This window comes from Hyla sarda, unplaced genomic scaffold (assembly GCF_029499605.1).
Source record: "Hyla sarda isolate aHylSar1 unplaced genomic scaffold, aHylSar1.hap1 scaffold_438, whole genome shotgun sequence".
NCBI classification, from domain to species: domain Eukaryota; kingdom Metazoa; phylum Chordata; class Amphibia; order Anura; family Hylidae; genus Hyla; species Hyla sarda.
The window spans coordinates 57,751-79,214 of record NW_026610452.1 but is presented as its reverse complement, the minus strand read 5'-3'; the positions used below and the strand labels follow the sequence as shown (position 1 = coordinate 79,214).

Genomic DNA, 21,464 nt, shown 5'->3' with positions numbered 1-21,464 from the left:
TCTGGCCTACTTTCAGCCGATGCGACTTGTCTGTCGCTGAACAGTCGCTTTTTATGTATTCAGCACCTATGTATAATGTTGTAAAAATGCTCTAGAAGCTAAAGTCGCAGAAATGTCACACATATTTGGCCTGCAACTTTCTGTGCGACAAATTCAGACAGGAAAAATCAGTATAAATCCTTAGAAAATTATCCCCCAGTGTCTCCATCTGCTGGTGGTATTGAATAAGCATTGCTGCACTGATGGGGTATGCATTAGACGAAAAAAAAGAAGAAAAAGAAGAATAATACGCCCAGAAAAGAGGCGAAAAGGAGAAAAACGTAAAAAAATGTGAAAAAAAAGTAAGAGGAAGAGAAGGGAAAAAAGTTGGAAATGGGTTTAAAAGTGATTTCGGCGGAGAAATATATATATATATATATATATATATATATATATATATATATATATATATATACGCGCACACACACACATATATATAAACGTATTCTCCGTTGAGATATTGCAGCCGCTGCTGTGTCCAGGCCCAGGAGCCTTAGCACTGTGCTGTGATGTCACTCAATACCACTGACATCACTAGGTGTAAACAACATCTCTCCTTTGCTGTGTATGTGACTATGGAGCTGTTTGGTGATGTCGTCTATTATGGCCTTCATAGAAGCAACAGGAGATTGTTGCATCCATCTAGAACCCTCAGAACTACAGTGCTATGATGTCACTCACTTCCACAGGCCTTGCAGAGTGTAAACAACAACAACCCAGCTTTGTTGTGTATGTAACCATAGGGATTTGTGATGTCACCTAGAACCTTCACAGCAGCGACAGCTTTATGAGGAGCATCAGCACTGCTCTGCCTGAGCAGAACCATCACCGCCATAGGTTGTCAAATAACCCGGGTTTAACCCACACAGGTAAGTCCAATGGGGTGCAGGCATGTCCTCTATGCTTACAGCTTCCCGTGGGTGTTGGTTTGATACCGTTTGGGGACAGCCAAGGAGGCATCTGCAGGCAACAAAGGTAGGTGTGTGCTTGTGTGTGTGTTTCCTATGCAGATCCTAAGCCCAGTGTCACATGCAAGTAGGAGGAGTAAGAAGGGTTCCTGGCAAATCCGGGTTATGGATTGCATTTAAAAAGGCCCCGTGGGAGTGCAATGGGCCCCTGTCTTGCTGCTTAGCAATAATGGTATGGGTTTAGGTTCTGCTGTGTGTACTGGTGGTTGACTGCCCCCCAGCCCAGAGTGTGCATGGAAAATTGTCTGGCAGCCTCCCTGACAGCAAGCAGTGATAGTGCCCATGAAGGGCACCTTGTTGGGCCCGCCCCTTTCACGGTTATCGCTTCTCGGCCTTTTGGCTAAGATCAAGTGTAGTATCTGTTCTTATCAGTTTAATATCTGATACGTCCCCTATCTGGGGACCATATATTAAATGGATTTTTGAGAACGGGGGCCGATTTCGAAGCTTGCTTCCGTCGCCCTATGCATTGACCCGATATGGCAGTATCTTCGGGTACAGTGCACCACCCCCTTACAGGGTTAAAAAGAAAGATTCCTACTTTCATTGCTACCTGCTTGCTGGCTAGCCAGCTAGCCAGCCCTGTGGGCCTTGCTGCTGCTGCAGCCAAAAAACAAAAGGTGGTGCTTCTGCTGCTTCTGCTTGTGTCTGGCCGCTGTTGGAGCGTCCAGGCACAGGACTTCTGCTGCTGCTGACTAAATGGCCTCCTTAATTGGATCATTTGAGTAGCCAGCACACCTGTGCAGGTAGGGCATGACATGATAGGCAGCTGCCTTGATAGCGGGTGGGTGCTGAATGTTCCTAATTGACAAAATAAGATTAATGCTTATGAAGAAATATAAAATCTCATCCCTTCCCCAATATCGCGCCACACCCCTACCCCTTAATTCCCTGGTTGAACTTGATGGACATATGTCTTTTTTCGACCGTACTAACTATGTAACTATGTAACATAACATGGGGGGGGGGGGGGTCTCCTGGCTGTTCACACAGGTGTGTCATTGCTGTACATTGACCATGCATTGCTTCTGTGGTATTGCAAAGGCAAAGACAAATGCTTCCAGCCATCCATTGCACTAATGGATTGGTCATCAGCTGGCTGTCTATGTCCCGCATCAATATAGACCAAAGTACAGAGGGTTAGGCTATGCTATTGTGCACCTACCTGATGCATCAGAAGGCGCGAGGCCCTTGCTAAATTCTGTGCACAGACTTTGAGATCTATACTTTAGACTGTATCTAAACCTGCTCCAACATGGACTGACATTCTGGCCTACTTTCAGCCGATGCGACTTGTCTGTCGCTGAACAGTCGCTTTTTATGTATTCAGCACCTATGTATAATGTTGTAAAAATGCTCTAGAAGCTAAAGTCGCAGAAATGTCACACATATTTGGCCTGCAACTTTCTGTGCGACAAATTCAGACAGGAAAAATCAGTATAAATCCTTAGAAAATTATCCCCCAGTGTCTCCATCTGCTGGCGGTATTGAATAAGCATTGCTGCACTGATGAGGTATGCATTAGACGAAAAAAAAGAAGAAAAAGAAGAATAATACGCCCAGAAAAGAGGCGAAAAGGAGAAAAACGTAAAAAAACGTGAAAAAAAAGTAAGAGGAAGAGAAGGGAAAAAAAGGTGGAAATGGGTTTAAAAGTGATTTCGGCGGAGAAATATATATATATATATATATATATATATATATATATATATATATATACGCGCACACACACACACATATATATAAACGTATTCCCCGTTGAGATATTGCAGCCGCTGCTGTGTCCAGGCCCAGGAGCCTTAGCACTGTGCTGTGATGTCACTCAATACCACTGACATCACTAGGTGTAAACAACATCTCTCCTTTGCTGTGTATGTGACTATGGAGCTGTTTGGTGATGTCGTCTATTATGGCCTTCATAGAAGCAACAGGAGATTGTTGCATCCATCTAGAACCCTCAGAACTACAGTGCTATGATGTCACTCACTTCCACAGGCCTTGCAGAGTGTAAACAACAACAACCCAGCTTTGTTGTGTATGTAACCATAGGGATTTGTGATGTCACCTAGAACCTTCACAGCAGCGACAGCTTTATGAGGAGCATCAGCACTGCTCTGCCTGAGCAGAACCATCACCGCCATAGGTTGTCAAATAACCCGGGTTTAACCCACACAGGTAAGTCCAATGGGGTGCAGGCATGTCCTCTATGCTTACAGCTTCCCGTGGGTGTTGGTTTGATACCGTTTGGGGACAGCCAAGGAGGCATCTGCAGGCAACAAAGGTAGGTGTGTGCTTGTGTGTGTGTTTCCTATGCAGATCCTAAGCCCAGTGTCACATGCAAGTAGGAGGAGTAAGAAGGGTTCCTGGCAAATCCGGGTTATGGATTGCATTTAAAAAGGCCCCGTGGGAGTGCAATGGGCCCCTGTCTTGCTGCTTAGCAATAATGGTATGGGTTTAGGTTCTGCTGTGTGTACTGGTGGTTGACTGCCCCCCAGCCCAGAGTGTGCATGGAAAATTGTCTGGCAGCCTCCCTGACAGCAAGCAGTGATAGTGCCCATGAAGGGCACCTTGTTGGGCCCGCCCCTTTCACGGTTATCGCTTCTCGGCCTTTTGGCTAAGATCAAGTGTAGTATCTGTTCTTATCAGTTTAATATCTGATACGTCCCCTATCTGGGGACCATATATTAAATGGATTTTTGAGAACGGGGGCCGATTTCGAAGCTTGCTTCCGTCGCCCTATGCATTGACCCGATATGGCAGTATCTTCGGGTACAGTGCACCACCCCCTTACAGGGTTAAAAAGAAAGATTCCTACTTTCATTGCTACCTGCTTGCTGGCTAGCCAGCTAGCCAGCCCTGTGGGCCTTGCTGCTGCTGCAGCCAAAAAACAAAAGGTGGTGCTGCTGCTGCTGCTTCTGCTTCTGCTTGTGTCTGGCCGCTGTTGGAGCGTCCAGGCACAGGACTTCTGCTGCTGCTGACTAAATGGCCTCCTTAATTGGATCATTTGAGTAGCCAGCACACCTGTGCAGGTAGGGCATTACATGATAGGCAGCTGCCTTGATAGCGGGTGGGTGCTGAATGTTCCTAATTGACAAAATAAGATTAATGCTTATGAAGAAATATAAAATCTCATCCCTTCCCCAATATCGCGCCACACCCCTACCCCTTAATTCCCTGGTTGAACTTGATGGACATATGTCTTTTTTCGACCGTACTAACTATGTAACTATGTAACATAACATGGGGGGGGGGGGGGGGGTCTCCTGGCTGTTCACACAGGTGTGTCATTGCTGTACATTGACCATGCATTGCTTCTGTGGTATTGCAAAGGCAAAGACAAATGCTTCCAGCCATCCATTGCACTAATGGATTGGTCATCAGCTGGCTGTCTATGTCCCGCATCAATATAGACCAAAGTACAGAGGGTTAGGCTATGCTATTGTGCACCTACCTGATGCATCAGAAGGTGCGAGGCCCTTGCTAAATTCTGTGCACAGACTTTGAGATCTATACTTTAGACTGTATCTAAACCTGCTCCAACATGGACTGACATTCTGGCCTACTTTCAGCCGATGCGACTTGTCTGTCGCTGAACAGTCGCTTTTTATGTATTCAGCACCTATGTATAATGTTGTAAAAATGCTCTAGAAGCTAAAGTCGCAGAAATGTCACACATATTTGGCCTGCAACTTTCTGTGCGACAAATTCAGACAGGAAAAATCAGTATAAATCCTTAGAAAATTATCCCCCAGTGTCTCCATCTGCTGGCGGTATTGAATAAGCATTGCTGCACTGATGGGGTATGCATTAGACGAAAAAAAAGAAGAAAAAGAAGAATAATACGCCCAGAAAAGAGGCGAAAAGGAGAAAAACGTAAAAAAATGTGAAAAAAAAGTAAGAGGAAGAGAAGGGAAAAAAAGGTGGAAATGGGTTTAAAAGTGATTTCGGCGGAGAAATATATATATATATATATATATATATATATATATATATATATATACGCGAACACACACACATATATATAAACGTATTCTCCGTTGAGATATTGCAGCCGCTGCTGTGTCCAGGCCCAGGAGCCTTAGCACTGTGCTGTGATGTCACTCAATACCACTGACATCACTAGGTGTAAACAACATCTCTCCTTTGCTGTGTATGTGACTATGGAGCTGTTTGGTGATGTCGTCTATTATGGCCTTCATAGAAGCAACAGGAGATTGTTGCATCCATCTAGAACCCTCAGAACTACAGTGCTATGATGTCACTCACTTCCACAGGCCTTGCAGAGTGTAAACAACAACAACCCAGCTTTGTTGTGTATGTAACCATAGGGATTTGTGATGTCACCTAGAACCTTCACAGCAGCGACAGCTTTATGAGGAGCATCAGCACTGCTCTGCCTGAGCAGAACCATCATCGCCATAGGTTGTCAAATAACCCGGGTTTAACCCACACAGGTAAGTCCAATGGGGTGCAGGCATGTCCTCTATGCTTACAGCTTCCCGTGGGTGTTGGTTTGATACCGTTTGGGGACAGCCAAGGAGGCATCTGCAGGCAACAAAGGTAGGTGTGTGCTTGTGTGTGTGTTTCCTATGCAGATCCTAAGCCCAGTGTCACATGCAAGTAGGAGGAGTAAGAAGGGTTCCTGGCAAATCCGGGTTATGGATTGCATTTAAAAAGGCCCCGTGGGAGTGCAATGGGCCCCTGTCTTGCTGCTTAGCAATAATGGTATGGGTTTAGGTTCTGCTGTGTGTACTGGTGGTTGACTGCCCCCCAGCCCAGAGTGTGCATGGAAAATTGTCTGGCAGCCTCCCTGACAGCAAGCAGTGATAGTGCCCATGAAGGGCACCTTGTTGGGCCCGCCCCTTTCACGGTTATCGCTTCTCGGCCTTTTGGCTAAGATCAAGTGTAGTATCTGTTCTTATCAGTTTAATATCTGATACGTCCCCTATCTGGGGACCATATATTAAATGGATTTTTGAGAACGGGGGCCGATTTCGAAGCTTGCTTCCGTCGCCCTATGCATTGACCCGATATGGCAGTATCTTCGGGTACAGTGCACCACCCCCTTACAGGGTTAAAAAGAAAGATTCCTACTTTCATTGCTACCTGCTTGCTGGCTAGCCAGCTAGCCAGCCCTGTGGGCCTTGCTGCTGCTGCAGCCAAAAAACAAAAGGTGGTGCTGCTGCTGCTTCTGCTGCTTCTGCTTCTGCTTGTGTCTGGCCGCTGTTGGAGCGTCCAGGCACAGGACTTCTGCTGCTGCTGACTAAATGGCCTCCTTAATTGGATCATTTGAGTAGCCAGCACACCTGTGCAGGTAGGGCATGACATGATAGGCAGCTGCCTTGATAGCGGGTGGGTGCTGAATGTTCCTAATTGACAAAATAAGATTAATGCTTATGAAGAAATATAAAATCTCATCCCTTCCCCAATATCGCGCCACACCCCTACCCCTTAATTCCCTGGTTGAACTTGATGGACATATGTCTTTTTTCGACCGTACTAACTATGTAACTATGTAACATAACATGGGGGGGGGGTCTCCTGGCTGTTCACACAGGTGTGTCATTGCTGTACATTGACCATGCATTGCTTCTGTGGTATTGCAAAGGCAAAGACAAATGCTTCCAGCCATCCATTGCACTAATGGATTGGTCATCAGCTGGCTGTCTATGTCCCGCATCAATATAGACCAAAGTACAGAGGGTTAGGCTATGCTATTGTGCACCTACCTGATGCATCAGAAGGTGCGAGGCCCTTGCTAAATTCTGTGCACAGACTTTGAGATCTATACTTTAGACTGTATCTAAACCTGCTCCAACATGGACTGACATTCTGGCCTACTTTCAGCCGATGCGACTTGTCTGTCGCTGAACAGTCGCTTTTTATGTATTCAGCACCTATGTATAATGTTGTAAAAATGCTCTAGAAGCTAAAGTCGCAGAAATGTCACACATATTTGGCCTGCAACTTTCTGTGCGACAAATTCAGACAGGAAAAATCAGTATAAATCCTTAGAAAATTATCCCCCAGTGTCTCCATCTGCTGGCGGTATTGAATAAGCATTGCTGCACTGATGGGGTATGCATTAGACGAAAAAAAAGAAGAAAAAGAAGAATAATACGCCCAGAAAAGAGGCGAAAAGGAGAAAAACGTAAAAAAACGTGAAAAAAAAGTAAGAGGAAGAGAAGGGAAAAAAAGGTGGAAATGGGTTTAAAAGTGATTTCGGCGGAGAAATATATATATATATATATATATATATATATATATACGCGCACACACACACATATATATAAACGTATTCTCCGTTGAGATATTGCAGCCGCTGCTGTGTCCAGGCCCAGGAGCCTTAGCACTGTGCTGTGATGTCACTCAATACCACTGACATCACTAGGTGTAAACAACATCTCTCCTTTGCTGTGTATGTGACTATGGAGCTGTTTGGTGATGTCGTCTATTATGGCCTTCATAGAAGCAACAGGAGATTGTTGCATCCATCTAGAACCCTCAGAACTACAGTGCTATGATGTCACTCACTTCCACAGGCCTTGCAGAGTGTAAACAACAACAACCCAGCTTTGTTGTGTATGTAACCATAGGGATTTGTGATGTCACCTAGAACCTTCACAGCAGCGACAGCTTTATGAGGAGCATCAGCACTGCTCTGCCTGAGCAGAACCATCATCGCCATAGGTTGTCAAATAACCCGGGTTTAACCCACACAGGTAAGTCCAATGGGGTGCAGGCATGTCCTCTATGCTTACAGCTTCCCGTGGGTGTTGGTTTGATACCGTTTGGGGACAGCCAAGGAGGCATCTGCAGGCAACAAAGGTAGGTGTGTGCTTGTGTGTGTGTTTCCTATGCAGATCCTAAGCCCAGTGTCACATGCAAGTAGGAGGAGTAAGAAGGGTTCCTGGCAAATCCGGGTTATGGATTGCATTTAAAAAGGCCCCGTGGGAGTGCAATGGGCCCCTGTCTTGCTGCTTAGCAATAATGGTATGGGTTTAGGTTCTGCTGTGTGTACTGGTGGTTGACTGCCCCCCAGCCCAGAGTGTGCATGGAAAATTGTCTGGCAGCCTCCCTGACAGCAAGCAGTGATAGTGCCCATGAAGGGCACCTTGTTGGGCCCGCCCCTTTCACGGTTATCGCTTCTCGGCCTTTTGGCTAAGATCAAGTGTAGTATCTGTTCTTATCAGTTTAATATCTGATACGTCCCCTATCTGGGGACCATATATTAAATGGATTTTTGAGAACGGGGGCCGATTTCGAAGCTTGCTTCCGTCGCCCTATGCATTGACCCGATATGGCAGTATCTTCGGGTACAGTGCACCACCCCCTTACAGGGTTAAAAAGAAAGATTCCTACTTTCATTGCTACCTGCTTGCTGGCTAGCCAGCTAGCCAGCCCTGTGGGCCTTGCTGCTGCTGCAGCCAAAAAACAAAAGGTGGTGCTGCTGCTGCTTCTGCTGCTTCTGCTTCTGCTTGTGTCTGGCCGCTGTTGGAGCGTCCAGGCACAGGACTTCTGCTGCTGCTGACTAAATGGCCTCCTTAATTGGATCATTTGAGTAGCCAGCACACCTGTGCAGGTAGGGCATGACATGATAGGCAGCTGCCTTGATAGCGGGTGGGTGCTGAATGTTCCTAATTGACAAAATAAGATTAATGCTTATGAAGAAATATAAAATCTCATCCCTTCCCCAATATCGCGCCACACCCCTACCCCTTAATTCCCTGGTTGAACTTGATGGACATATGTCTTTTTTCGACCGTACTAACTATGTAACTATGTAACATAACATGGGGGGGGGGGTCTCCTGGCTGTTCACACAGGTGTGTCATTGCTGTACATTGACCATGCATTGCTTCTGTGGTATTGCAAAGGCAAAGACAAATGCTTCCAGCCATCCATTGCACTAATGGATTGGTCATCAGCTGGCTGTCTATGTCCCGCATCAATATAGACCAAAGTACAGAGGGTTAGGCTATGCTATTGTGCACCTACCTGATGCATCAGAAGGTGCGAGGCCCTTGCTAAATTCTGTGCACAGACTTTGAGATCTATACTTTAGACTGTATCTAAACCTGCTCCAACATGGACTGACATTCTGGCCTACTTTCAGCCGATGCGACTTGTCTGTCGCTGAACAGTCGCTTTTTATGTATTCAGCACCTATGTATAATGTTGTAAAAATGCTCTAGAAGCTAAAGTCGCAGAAATGTCACACATATTTGGCCTGCAACTTTCTGTGCGACAAATTCAGACAGGAAAAATCAGTATAAATCCTTAGAAAATTATCCCCCAGTGTCTCCATCTGCTGGCGGTATTGAATAAGCATTGCTGCACTGATGGGGTATGCATTAGACGAAAAAAAAGAAGAAAAAGAAGAATAATACGCCCAGAAAAGAGGCGAAAAGGAGAAAAACGTAAAAAAACGTGAAAAAAAAGTAAGAGGAAGAGAAGGGAAAAAAAGGTGGAAATGGGTTTAAAAGTGATTTCGGCGGAGAAATATATATATATATATATATATATATATATATATATATACGCGCACACACACACATATATATAAACGTATTCTCCGTTGAGATATTGCAGCCGCTGCTGTGTCCAGGCCCAGGAGCCTTAGCACTGTGCTGTGATGTCACTCAATACCACTGACATCACTAGGTGTAAACAACATCTCTCCTTTGCTGTGTATGTGACTATGGAGCTGTTTGGTGATGTCGTCTATTATGGCCTTCATAGAAGCAACAGGAGATTGTTGCATCCATCTAGAACCCTCAGAACTACAGTGCTATGATGTCACTCACTTCCACAGGCCTTGCAGAGTGTAAACAACAACAACCCAGCTTTGTTGTGTATGTAACCATAGGGATTTGTGATGTCACCTAGAACCTTCACAGCAGCGACAGCTTTATGAGGAGCATCAGCACTGCTCTGCCTGAGCAGAACCATCACCGCCATAGGTTGTCAAATAACCCGGGTTTAACCCACACAGGTAAGTCCAATGGGGTGCAGGCATGTCCTCTATGCTTACAGCTTCCCGTGGGTGTTGGTTTGATACCGTTTGGGGACAGCCAAGGAGGCATCTGCAGGCAACAAAGGTAGGTGTGTGCTTGTGTGTGTGTTTCCTATGCAGATCCTAAGCCCAGTGTCACATGCAAGTAGGAGGAGTAAGAAGGGTTCCTGGCAAATCCGGGTTATGGATTGCATTTAAAAAGGCCCCGTGGGAGTGCAATGGGCCCCTGTCTTGCTGCTTAGCAATAATGGTATGGGTTTAGGTTCTGCTGTGTGTACTGGTGGTTGACTGCCCCCCAGCCCAGAGTGTGCATGGAAAATTGTCTGGCAGCCTCCCTGACAGCAAGCAGTGATAGTGCCCATGAAGGGCACCTTGTTGGGCCCGCCCCTTTCACGGTTATCGCTTCTCGGCCTTTTGGCTAAGATCAAGTGTAGTATCTGTTCTTATCAGTTTAATATCTGATACGTCCCCTATCTGGGGACCATATATTGAATGGATTTTTGAGAACGGGGGCCGATTTCGAAGCTTGCTTCCGTCGCCCTATGCATTGACCCGATATGGCAGTATCTTCGGGTACAGTGCACCACCCCCTTACAGGGTTAAAAAGAAAGATTCCTACTTTCCTTGCTACCTGCTTGCTGGCTAGCCAGCTAGCCAGCCCTGTGGGCCTTGCTGCTGCTGCAGCCAAAAAACAAAAGGTGGTGCTGCTGCTGCTTCTGCTGCTTCTGCTTCTGCTTGTGTCTGGCCGCTGTTGGAGCGTCCAGGCACAGGACTTCTGCTGCTGCTGACTAAATGGCCTCCTTAATTGGATCATTTGAGTAGCCAGCACACCTGTGCAGGTAGGGCATGACATGATAGGCAGCTGCCTTGATAGCGGGTGGGTGCTGAATGTTCCTAATTGACAAAATAAGATTAATGCTCATGAAGAAATATAAAATCTCATCCCTTCCCCAATATCGCGCCACACCCCTACCCCTTAATTCCCTGGTTGAACTTGATGGACATATGTCTTTTTTCGACCGTACTAACTATGTAACTATGTAACATAACATGGGGGGGGGGGGTCTCCTGGCTGTTCACACAGGTGTGTCATTGCTGTACATTGACCATGCATTGCTTCTGTGGTATTGCAAAGGCAAAGACAAATGCTTCCAGCCATCCATTGCACTAATGGATTGGTCATCAGCTGGCTGTCTATGTCCCGCATCAATATAGACCAAAGTACAGAGGGTTAGGCTATGCTATTGTGCACCTACCTGATGCATCAGAAGGTGCGAGGCCCTTGCTAAATTCTGTGCACAGACTTTGAGATCTATACTTTAGACTGTATCTAAACCTGCTCCAACATGGACTGACATTCTGGCCTACTTTCAGCCGATGCGATTTGTCTGTCGCTGAACAGTCGCTTTTTATGTATTCAGCACCTATGTATAATGTTGTAAAAATGCTCTAGAAGCTAAAGTCGCAGAAATGTCACACATATTTGGCCTGCAACTTTCTGTGCGACAAATTCAGACAGGAAAAATCAGTATAAATCCTTAGAAAATTATCCCCCAGTGTCTCCATCTGCTGGCGGTATTGAATAAGCATTGCTGCACTGATGGGGTATGCATTAGACGAAAAAAAAGAAGAAAAAGAAGAATAATACGCCCAGAAAAGAGGCGAAAAGGAGAAAAACGTAAAAAAACGTGAAAAAAAAGTAAGAGGAAGAGAAGGGAAAAAAAGGTGGAAATGGGTTTAAAAGTGATTTCGGCGGAGAAATATATATATATATATATATATATATATATATATATATATATACGCGCACACACACACATATATATAAACGTATTCTCCGTTGAGATATTGCAGCCGCTGCTGTGTCCAGGCCCAGGAGCCTTAGCACTGTGCTGTGATGTCACTCAATACCACTGACATCACTAGGTGTAAACAACATCTCTCCTTTGCTGTGTATGTGACTATGGAGCTGTTTGGTGATGTCGTCTATTATGGCCTTCATAGAAGCAACAGGAGATTGTTGCATCCATCTAGAACCCTCAGAACTACAGTGCTATGATGTCACTCACTTCCACAGGCCTTGCAGAGTGTAAACAACAACAACCCAGCTTTGTTGTGTATGTAACCATAGGGATTTGTGATGTCACCTAGAACCTTCACAGCAGCGACAGCTTTATGAGGAGCATCAGCACTGCTCTGCCTGAGCAGAACCATCACCGCCATAGGTTGTCAAATAACCCGGGTTTAACCCACACAGGTAAGTCCAATGGGGTGCAGGCATGTCCTCTATGCTTACAGCTTCCCGTGGGTGTTGGTTTGATACCGTTTGGGGACAGCCAAGGAGGCATCTGCAGGCAACAAAGGTAGGTGTGTGCTTGTGTGTGTGTTTCCTATGCAGATCCTAAGCCCAGTGTCACATGCAAGTAGGAGGAGTAAGAAGGGTTCCTGGCAAATCCGGGTTATGGATTGCATTTAAAAAGGCCCCGTGGGAGTGCAATGGGCCCCTGTCTTGCTGCTTAGCAATAATGGTATGGGTTTAGGTTCTGCTGTGTGTACTGGTGGTTGACTGCCCCCCAGCCCAGAGTGTGCATGGAAAATTGTCTGGCAGCCTCCCTGACAGCAAGCAGTGATAGTGCCCATGAAGGGCACCTTGTTGGGCCCGCCCCTTTCACGGTTATCGCTTCTCGGCCTTTTGGCTAAGATCAAGTGTAGTATCTGTTCTTATCAGTTTAATATCTGATACGTCCCCTATCTGGGGACCATATATTAAATGGATTTTTGAGAACGGGGGCCGATTTCGAAGCTTGCTTCCGTCGCCCTATGCATTGACCCGATATGGCAGTATCTTCGGGTACAGTGCACCACCCCCTTACAGGGTTAAAAAGAAAGATTCCTACTTTCATTGCTACCTGCTTGCTGGCTAGCCAGCTAGCCAGCCCTGTGGGCCTTGCTGCTGCTGCAGCCAAAAAACAAAAGGTGGTGCTGCTGCTGCTTCTGCTGCTTCTGCTTCTGCTTGTGTCTGGCCGCTGTTGGAGCGTCCAGGCACAGGACTTCTGCTGCTGCTGACTAAATGGCCTCCTTAATTGGATCATTTGAGTAGCCAGCACACCTGTGCAGGTAGGGCATGACATGATAGGCAGCTGCCTTGATAGCGGGTGGGTGCTGAATGTTCCTAATTGACAAAATAAGATTAATGCTTATGAAGAAATATAAAATCTCATCCCTTCCCCAATATCGCGCCACACCCCTACCCCTTAATTCCCTGGTTGAACTTGATGGACATATGTCTTTTTTCGACCGTACTAACTATGTAACTATGTAACATAACATGGGGGGGGGGGTCTCCTGGCTGTTCACACAGGTGTGTCATTGCTGTACATTGACCATGCATTGCTTCTGTGGTATTGCAAAGGCAAAGACAAATGCTTCCAGCCATCCATTGCACTAATGGATTGGTCATCAGCTGGCTGTCTATGTCCCGCATCAATATAGACCAAAGTACAGAGGGTTAGGCTATGCTATTGTGCACCTACCTGATGCATCAGAAGGTGCGAGGCCCTTGCTAAATTCTGTGCACAGACTTTGAGATCTATACTTTAGACTGTATCTAAACCTGCTCCAACATGGACTGACATTCTGGCCTACTTTCAGCCGATGCGACTTGTCTGTCGCTGAACAGTCGCTTTTTATGTATTCAGCACCTATGTATAATGTTGTAAAAATGCTCTAGAAGCTAAAGTCGCAGAAATGTCACACATATTTGGCCTGCAACTTTCTGTGCGACAAATTCAGACAGGAAAAATCAGTATAAATCCTTAGAAAATTATCCCCCAGTGTCTCCATCTGCTGGCGGTATTGAATAAGCATTGCTGCACTGATGGGGTATGCATTAGACGAAAAAAAAGAAGAAAAAGAAGAATAATACGCCCAGAAAAGAGGCGAAAAGGAGAAAAACGTAAAAAAACGTGAAAAAAAAGTAAGAGGAAGAGAAGGGAAAAAAAGGTGGAAATGGGTTTAAAAGTGATTTCGGCGGAGAAATATATATATATATATATATATATATATATATATATATATATATATACGCGCACACACACACATATATATAAACGTATTCTCCGTTGAGATATTGCAGCCGCTGCTGTGTCCAGGCCCAGGAGCCTTAGCACTGTGCTGTGATGTCACTCAATACCACTGACATCACTAGGTGTAAACAACATCTCTCCTTTGCTGTGTATGTGACTATGGAGCTGTTTGGTGATGTCGTCTATTATGGCCTTCATAGAAGCAACAGGAGATTGTTGCATCCATCTAGAACCCTCAGAACTACAGTGCTATGATGTCACTCACTTCCACAGGCCTTGCAGAGTGTAAACAACAACAACCCAGCTTTGTTGTGTATGTAACCATAGGGATTTGTGATGTCACCTAGAACCTTCACAGCAGCGACAGCTTTATGAGGAGCATCAGCACTGCTCTGCCTGAGCAGAACCATCACCGCCATAGGTTGTCAAATAACCCGGGTTTAACCCACACAGGTAAGTCCAATGGGGTGCAGGCATGTCCTCTATGCTTACAGCTTCCCGTGGGTGTTGGTTTGATACCGTTTGGGGACAGCCAAGGAGGCATCTGCAGGCAACAAAGGTAGGTGTGTGCTTGTGTGTGTGTTTCCTATGCAGATCCTAAGCCCAGTGTCACATGCAAGTAGGAGGAGTAAGAAGGGTTCCTGGCAAATCCGGGTTATGGATTGCATTTAAAAAGGCCCCGTGGGAGTGCAATGGGCCCCTGTCTTGCTGCTTAGCAATAATGGTATGGGTTTAGGTTCTGCTGTGTGTACTGGTGGTTGACTGCCCCCCAGCCCAGAGTGTGCATGGAAAATTGTCTGGCAGCCTCCCTGACAGCAAGCAGTGATAGTGCCCATGAAGGGCACCTTGTTGGGCCCGCCCCTTTCACGGTTATCGCTTCTCGGCCTTTTGGCTAAGATCAAGTGTAGTATCTGTTCTTATCAGTTTAATATCTGATACGTCCCCTATCTGGGGACCATATATTAAATGGATTTTTGAGAACGGGGGCCGATTTCGAAGCTTGCTTCCGTCGCCCTATGCATTGACCCGATATGGCAGTATCTTCGGGTACAGTGCACCACCTCCTTACAGGGTTAAAAAGAAAGATTCCTACTTTCATTGCTACCTGCTTGCTGGCTAGCCAGCTAGCCAGCCCTGTGGGCCTTGCTGCTGCTGCAGCCAAAAAACAAAAGGTGGTGCTGCTGCTGCTTCTGCTGCTTCTGCTTCTGCTTGTGTCTGGCCGCTGTTGGAGCGTCCAGGCACAGGACTTCTGCTGCTGCTGACTAAATGGCCTCCTTAATTGGATCATTTGAGTAGCCAGCACACCTGTGCAGGTAGGGCATGACATGATAGGCAGCTGCCTTGATAGCGGGTGGGTGCTGAATGTTCCTAATTGACAAAATAAGATTAATGCTTATGAAGAAATATAAAATCTCATCCCTTCCCCAATATCGCGCCACACCCCTACCCCTTAATTCCCTGGTTGAACTTGATGGACATATGTCTTTTTTCGACCGTACTAACTATGTAACTATGTAACATAACATGGGGGGGGGGGGGGGGGTCTCCTGGCTGTTCACACAGGTGTGTCATTGCTGTACATTGACCATGCATTGCTTCTGTGGTATTGCAAAGGCAAAGACAAATGCTTCCAGCCATCCATTGCACTAATGGATTGGTCATCAGCTGGCTGTCTATGTCCCGCATCAATATAGACCAAAGTACAGAGGGTTAGGCTATGCTATTGTGCACCTACCTGATGCATCAGAAGGTGCGAGGCCCTTGCTAAATTCTGTGCACAGACTTTGAGATCTATACTTTAGACTGTATCTAAACCTGCTCCAACATGGACTGACATTCTGGCCTACTTTCAGCCGATGCGACTTGTCTGTCGCTGAACAGTCGCTTTTTATGTATTCAGCACCTATGTATAATGTTGTAAAAATGCTCTAGAAGCTAAAGTCGCAGAAATGTCACACATATTTGGCCTGCAACTTTCTGTGCGACAAATTCAGACAGGAAAAATCAGTATAAATCCTTAGAAAATTATCCCCCAGTGTCTCCATCTGCTGGCGGTATTGAATAAGCATTGCTGCACTGATGGGGTATGCATTAGACGAAAAAAAAGAAGAAAAAGAAGAATAATACGCCCAGAAAAGAGGCGAAAAGGAGAAAAACGTAAAAAAACGTGAAAAAAAAGTAAGAGGAAGAGAAGGGAAAAAAAGGTGGAAATGGGTTTAAACGTGATTTCGGCGGAGAAATATATATATATATATATATATATATATATATACGCGCACACACACACATATATATAAACGTATTCTCCGTTGAGATATTGCAGCCGCTGCTGTGTCCAGGCCCAGGAGCCTTAGCACTGTGCTGTGATGTCACTCAATACCACTGACATCACTAGGTGTAAACAACATCTCTCCTTTGCTGTGTATGTGACTATGGAGCTGTTTGGTGATGTCGTCTATTATGGCCTTCATAGAAGCAACAGGAGATTGTTGCATCCATCTAGAACCCTCAGAACTACAGTGCTATGATGTCACTCACTTCCACAGGCCTTGCAGAGTGTAAACAACAACAACCCAGCTTTGTTGTGTATGTAACCATAGGGATTTGTGATGTCACCTAGAACCTTCACAGCAGCGACAGCTTTATGAGGAGCATCAGCACTGCTCTGCCTGAGCAGAACCATCACCGCCATAGGTTGTCAAATAACCCGGGTTTAACCCACACAGGTAAGTCCAATGGGGTGCAGGCATGTCCTCTATGCTTACAGCTTCCCGTGGGTGTTGGTTTGATACCGTTTGGGGACAGCCAAGGAGGCATCTGCAGGCAACAAAGGTAGGTGTGTGCTTGTGTGTGTGTTTCCTATGCAGATCCTAAGCCCAGTGTCACATGCAAGTAGGAGGAGTAAGAAGGGTTCCTGGCAAATCCGGGTTATGGATTGCATTTAAAAAGGCCCCGTGGGAGTGCAATGGGCCCCTGTCTTGCTGCTTAGCAATAATGGTATGGGTTTAGGTTCTGCTGTGTGTACTGGTGGTTGACTGCCCCCCAGCCCAGAGTGTGCATGGAAAATTGTCTGGCAGCCTCCCTGACAGCAAGCAGTGATAGTGCCCATGAAGGGCACCTTGTTGGGCCCGCCCCTTTCACGATTATCGCTTCTCGGCCTTTTGGCTAAGATCAAGTGTAGTATCTGTTCTTATCAGTTTAATATCTGATACGTCCCCTATCTGGGGACCATATATTAAATGGATTTTTGAGAACGGGGGCCGATTTCGAAGCTTGCTTCCGTCGCCCTATGCATTGACCCGATATGGCAGTATCTTCGGGTACAGTGCACCACCCCCTTACAGGGTTAAAAAGAAAGATTCCTACTTTCATTGCTACCTGCTTGCTGGCTAGCCAGCTAGCCAGCCCTGTGGGCCTTGCTGCTGCTGCAGCCAAAAAACAAAAGGTGGTGCTGCTGCTGCTGCTTCTGCTGCTTCTGCTTCTGCTTGTGTCTGGCCGCTGTTGGAGCGTCCAGGCACAGGACTTCTGCTGCTGCTGACTAAATGGCCTCCTTAATTGGATCATTTGAGTAGCCAGCACACCTGTGCAGGTAGGGCATGACATGATAGGCAGCTGCCTTGATAGCGGGTGGGTGCTGAATGTTCCTAATTGACAAAATAAGATTAATGCTTATGAAGAAATATAAAATCTCATCCCTTCCCCAATATCGCGCCACACCCCTACCCCTTAATTCCCTGGTTGAACTTGATGGACATATGTCTTTTTTCGACCGTACTAACTATGTAACTATGTAACATAACATGGGGGGGGGGGGGGTCTCCTGGCTGTTCACACAGGTGTGTCATTGCTGTACATTGACCATGCATTGCTTCTGTGGTATTGCAAAGGCAAAGACAAATGCTTCCAGCCATCCATTGCACTAATGGATTGGTCATCAGCTGGCTGTCTATGTCCCGCATCAATATAGACCAAAGTACAGAGGGTTAGGCTATGCTATTGTGCACCTACCTGATGCATCAGAAGGTGGGAGGCCCTTGCTAAATTCTGTGCACAGACTTTGAGATCTATACTTTAGACTGTATCTAAACCTGCTCCAACATGGACTGACATTCTGGCCTACTTTCAGCCGATGCGACTTGTCTGTCGCTGAACAGTCGCTTTTTATGTATTCAGCACCTATGTATAATGTTGTAAAAATGCTCTAGAAGCTAAAGTCGCAGAAATGTCACACATATTTGGCCTGCAACTTTCTGTGCGACAAATTCAGACAGGAAAAATCAGTATAAATCCTTAGAAAATTATCCCCCAGTGTCTCCATCTGCTGGCGGTATTGAATAAGCATTGCTGCACTGATGGGGTATGCATTAGACGAAAAAAAAGAAGAAAAAGAAGAATAATACGCCCAGAAAAGAGGCGAAAAGGAGAAAAACGTAAAAAAACGTGAAAAAAAAGTAAGAGGAAGAGAAGGGAAAAAAAGGTGGAAATGGGTTTAAAAGTGATTTCGGCGGAGAAATATATATATATATATATATATATATATATATATACGCGCACACACACACATATATATAAACGTATTCTCCGTTGAGATATTGCAGCCGCTGCTGTGTCCAGGCCCAGGAGCCTTAGCACTGTGCTGTGATGTCACTCAATACCACTGACATCACTAGGTGTAAACAACATCTCTCCTTTGCTGTGTATGTGACTATGGAGCTGTTTGGTGATGTCGTCTATTATGGCCTTCATAGAAGCAACAGGAGATTGTTGCATCCATCTAGAACCCTCAGAACTACAGTGCTATGATGTCACTCACTTCCACAGGCCTTGCAGAGTGTAAACAACAACAACCCAGCTTTGTTGTGTATGTAACCATAGGGATTTGTGATGTCACCTAGAACCTTCACAGCAGCGACAGCTTTATGAGGAGCATCAGCACTGCTCTGCCTGAGCAGAACCATCACCGCCATAGGTTGTCAAATAACCCGGGTTTAACCCACACAGGTAAGTCCAATGGGGTGCAGGCATGTCCTCTATGCTTACAGCTTCCCGTGGGTGTTGGTTTGATACCGTTTGGGGACAGCCAAGGAGGCATCTGCAGGCAACAAAGGTAGGTGTGTGCTTGTGTGTGTGTTTCCTATGCAGATCCTAAGCCCAGTGTCACATGCAAGTAGGAGGAGTAAGAAGGGTTCCTGGCAAATCCGGGTTATGGATTGCATTTAAAAAGGCCCCGTGGGAGTGCAATGGGCCCCTGTCTTGCTGCTTAGCAATAATGGTATGGGTTTAGGTTCTGCTGTGTGTACTGGTGGTTGACTGCCCCCCAGCCCAGAGTGTGCATGGAAAATTGTCTGGCAGCCTCCCTGACAGCAAGCAGTGATAGTGCCCATGAAGGGCACCTTGTTGGGCCCGCCCCTTTCACGGTTATCGCTTCTCGGCCTTTTGGCTAAGATCAAGTGTAGTATCTGTTCTTATCAGTTTAATATCTGATACGTCCCCTATCTGGGGACCATATATTAAATGGATTTTTGAGAACGGGGGCCGATTTCGAAGCTTGCTTCCGTCGCCCTATGCATTGACCCGATATGGCAGTATCTTCGGGTACAGTGCACCACCCCCTTACAGGGTTAAAAAGAAAGATTCCTACTTTCATTGCTACCTGCTTGCTGGCTAGCCAGCTAGCCAGCCCTGTGGGCCTTGCTGCTGCTGCAGCCAAAAAACAAAAGGTGGTGCTGCTGCTGCTTCTGCTGCTTCTGCTTGTGTCTGGCCGCTGTTGGAGCGTCCAGGCACAGGACTTCTGCTGCTGCTGACTAAATGGCCTCCTTAATTGGATCATTTGAGTAGCCAGCACACCTGTGCAGGTAGGGCATGACATGATAGGCAGCTGCCTTGATAGCGGGTGGGTGCTGAATGTTCCTAATTGACAAAATAAGATTAATGCTTATGAAGAAATATAAAATCTCATCCCTTCCCCAATATCGCGCCACACCCCTACCCCTTAATTCCCTGGTTGAACTTGATGGACATATGTCTTTTTTCGACCGTACTAACTATGTAACTATGTAACATAACATGGGGGGGGGGGGGTCTCCTGGCTGTTCACACAGGTGTGTCATTGCTGTACATTGACCATGCATTGCTTCTGTGGTATTGCAAAGGCAAAGACAAATGCTTCCAGCCATCCATTGCACTAATGGATTGGTCATCAGCTGGCTGTCTATGTCCCGCATCAATATAGACCAAAGTACAGAGGGTTAGGCTATGCTATTGTGCACCTACCTGATGCATCAGAAGGTGCGAGGCCCTTGCTAAATTCTGTGCACAGACTTTGAGATCTATACTTTAGACTGTATCTAAACCTGCTCCAACATGGACTGACATTCTGGCCTACTTTCAGCCGATGCGACTTGTCTGTCGCTGAACAGTCGCTTTTTATGTATTCAGCACCTATGTATAATGTTGTAAAAATGCTCTAGAAGCTAAAGTCGCAGAAATGTCACACATATTTGGCCTGCAACTTTCTGTGCGACAAATTCAGACAGGAAAAATCAGTATAAATCCTTAGAAAATTATCCCCCAGTGTCTCCATCTGCTGGCGGTATTGAATAAGCATTGCTGCACTGATGGGGTATGCATTAGACGAAAAAAAAGAAGAAAAAGAAGAATAATACGCCCAGAAAAGAGGCGAAAAGGAGAAAAACGTAAAAAAACGTGAAAAAAAAGTAAGAGGAAGAGAAGGGAAAAAAAGGTGGAAATGGGTTTAAAAGTGATTTCAGCGGAGAAATATATATATATATATATATATATATATATATATATATATATATATACGCGCACACACACACATATATATAAACGTATTCTCCGTTGAGATATTGCAGCCGCTGCTGTGTCCAGGCCCAGGAGCCTTAGCACTGTGCTGTGATGTCACTCAATACCACTGACATCACTAGGTGTAAACAACATCTCTCCTTTGCTGTGTATGTGACTATGGAGCTGTTTGGTGATGTCGTCTATTATGGCCTTCATAGAAGCAACAGGAGATTGTTGCATCCATCTAGAACCCTCAGAACTACAGTGCTATGATGTCACTCACTTCCACAGGCCTTGCAGAGTGTAAACAACAACAACCCAGCTTTGTTGTGTATGTAACCATAGGGATTTGTGATGTCACCTAGAACCTTCACAGCAGCGACAGCTTTATGAGGAGCATCAGCACTGCTCTGCCTGAGCAGAACCATCACCGCCATAGGTTGTCAAATAACCCGGGTTTAACCCACACAGGTAAGTCCAATGGGGTGCAGGCATGTCCTCTATGCTTACAGCTTCCCGTGGGTGTTGGTTTGATACCGTTTGGGGACAGCC

The 21,464-nt window shown here is 45.9% G+C and overlaps 9 non-coding genes across 9 annotated transcripts; all 9 read left to right on the top strand.

Moving 5' to 3' along the window:
* The first annotated feature begins 1,327 nt into the window (after positions 1 to 1,327).
* LOC130334623 (U2 spliceosomal RNA) lies at positions 1,328 to 1,518 on the top strand. The gene has a single exon (XR_008876394.1). It is a non-coding gene; the product is annotated as a U2 spliceosomal RNA (small nuclear RNA).
* A 2,080-nt stretch (positions 1,519 to 3,598) lies between these two features.
* LOC130334620 (U2 spliceosomal RNA) lies at positions 3,599 to 3,789 on the top strand. Its single transcript, XR_008876392.1, has one exon. It is a non-coding gene; the product is annotated as a U2 spliceosomal RNA (small nuclear RNA).
* Positions 3,790 to 5,877: 2,088 nt separating this feature from the next.
* Positions 5,878 to 6,068, top strand: LOC130334619 (U2 spliceosomal RNA). The gene has a single exon (XR_008876391.1). It is a non-coding gene; the product is annotated as a U2 spliceosomal RNA (small nuclear RNA).
* A 2,077-nt stretch (positions 6,069 to 8,145) lies between these two features.
* Positions 8,146 to 8,336, top strand: LOC130334618 (U2 spliceosomal RNA). The gene has a single exon (XR_008876390.1). It is a non-coding gene; the product is annotated as a U2 spliceosomal RNA (small nuclear RNA).
* A 2,082-nt stretch (positions 8,337 to 10,418) lies between these two features.
* Positions 10,419 to 10,609, top strand: LOC130334580 (U2 spliceosomal RNA). The gene has a single exon (XR_008876364.1). It is a non-coding gene; the product is annotated as a U2 spliceosomal RNA (small nuclear RNA).
* Positions 10,610 to 12,696: 2,087 nt separating this feature from the next.
* LOC130334617 (U2 spliceosomal RNA) lies at positions 12,697 to 12,887 on the top strand. The gene has a single exon (XR_008876389.1). It is a non-coding gene; the product is annotated as a U2 spliceosomal RNA (small nuclear RNA).
* Positions 12,888 to 14,977: 2,090 nt separating this feature from the next.
* On the top strand, positions 14,978 to 15,168 carry LOC130334609 (U2 spliceosomal RNA). Its single transcript, XR_008876382.1, has one exon. It is a non-coding gene; the product is annotated as a U2 spliceosomal RNA (small nuclear RNA).
* Positions 15,169 to 17,250: 2,082 nt separating this feature from the next.
* On the top strand, positions 17,251 to 17,441 carry LOC130334616 (U2 spliceosomal RNA). Its single transcript, XR_008876388.1, has one exon. It is a non-coding gene; the product is annotated as a U2 spliceosomal RNA (small nuclear RNA).
* A 2,084-nt stretch (positions 17,442 to 19,525) lies between these two features.
* Positions 19,526 to 19,716, top strand: LOC130334615 (U2 spliceosomal RNA). The gene has a single exon (XR_008876387.1). It is a non-coding gene; the product is annotated as a U2 spliceosomal RNA (small nuclear RNA).
* The last annotated feature ends 1,748 nt before the right edge of the window (positions 19,717 to 21,464 follow it).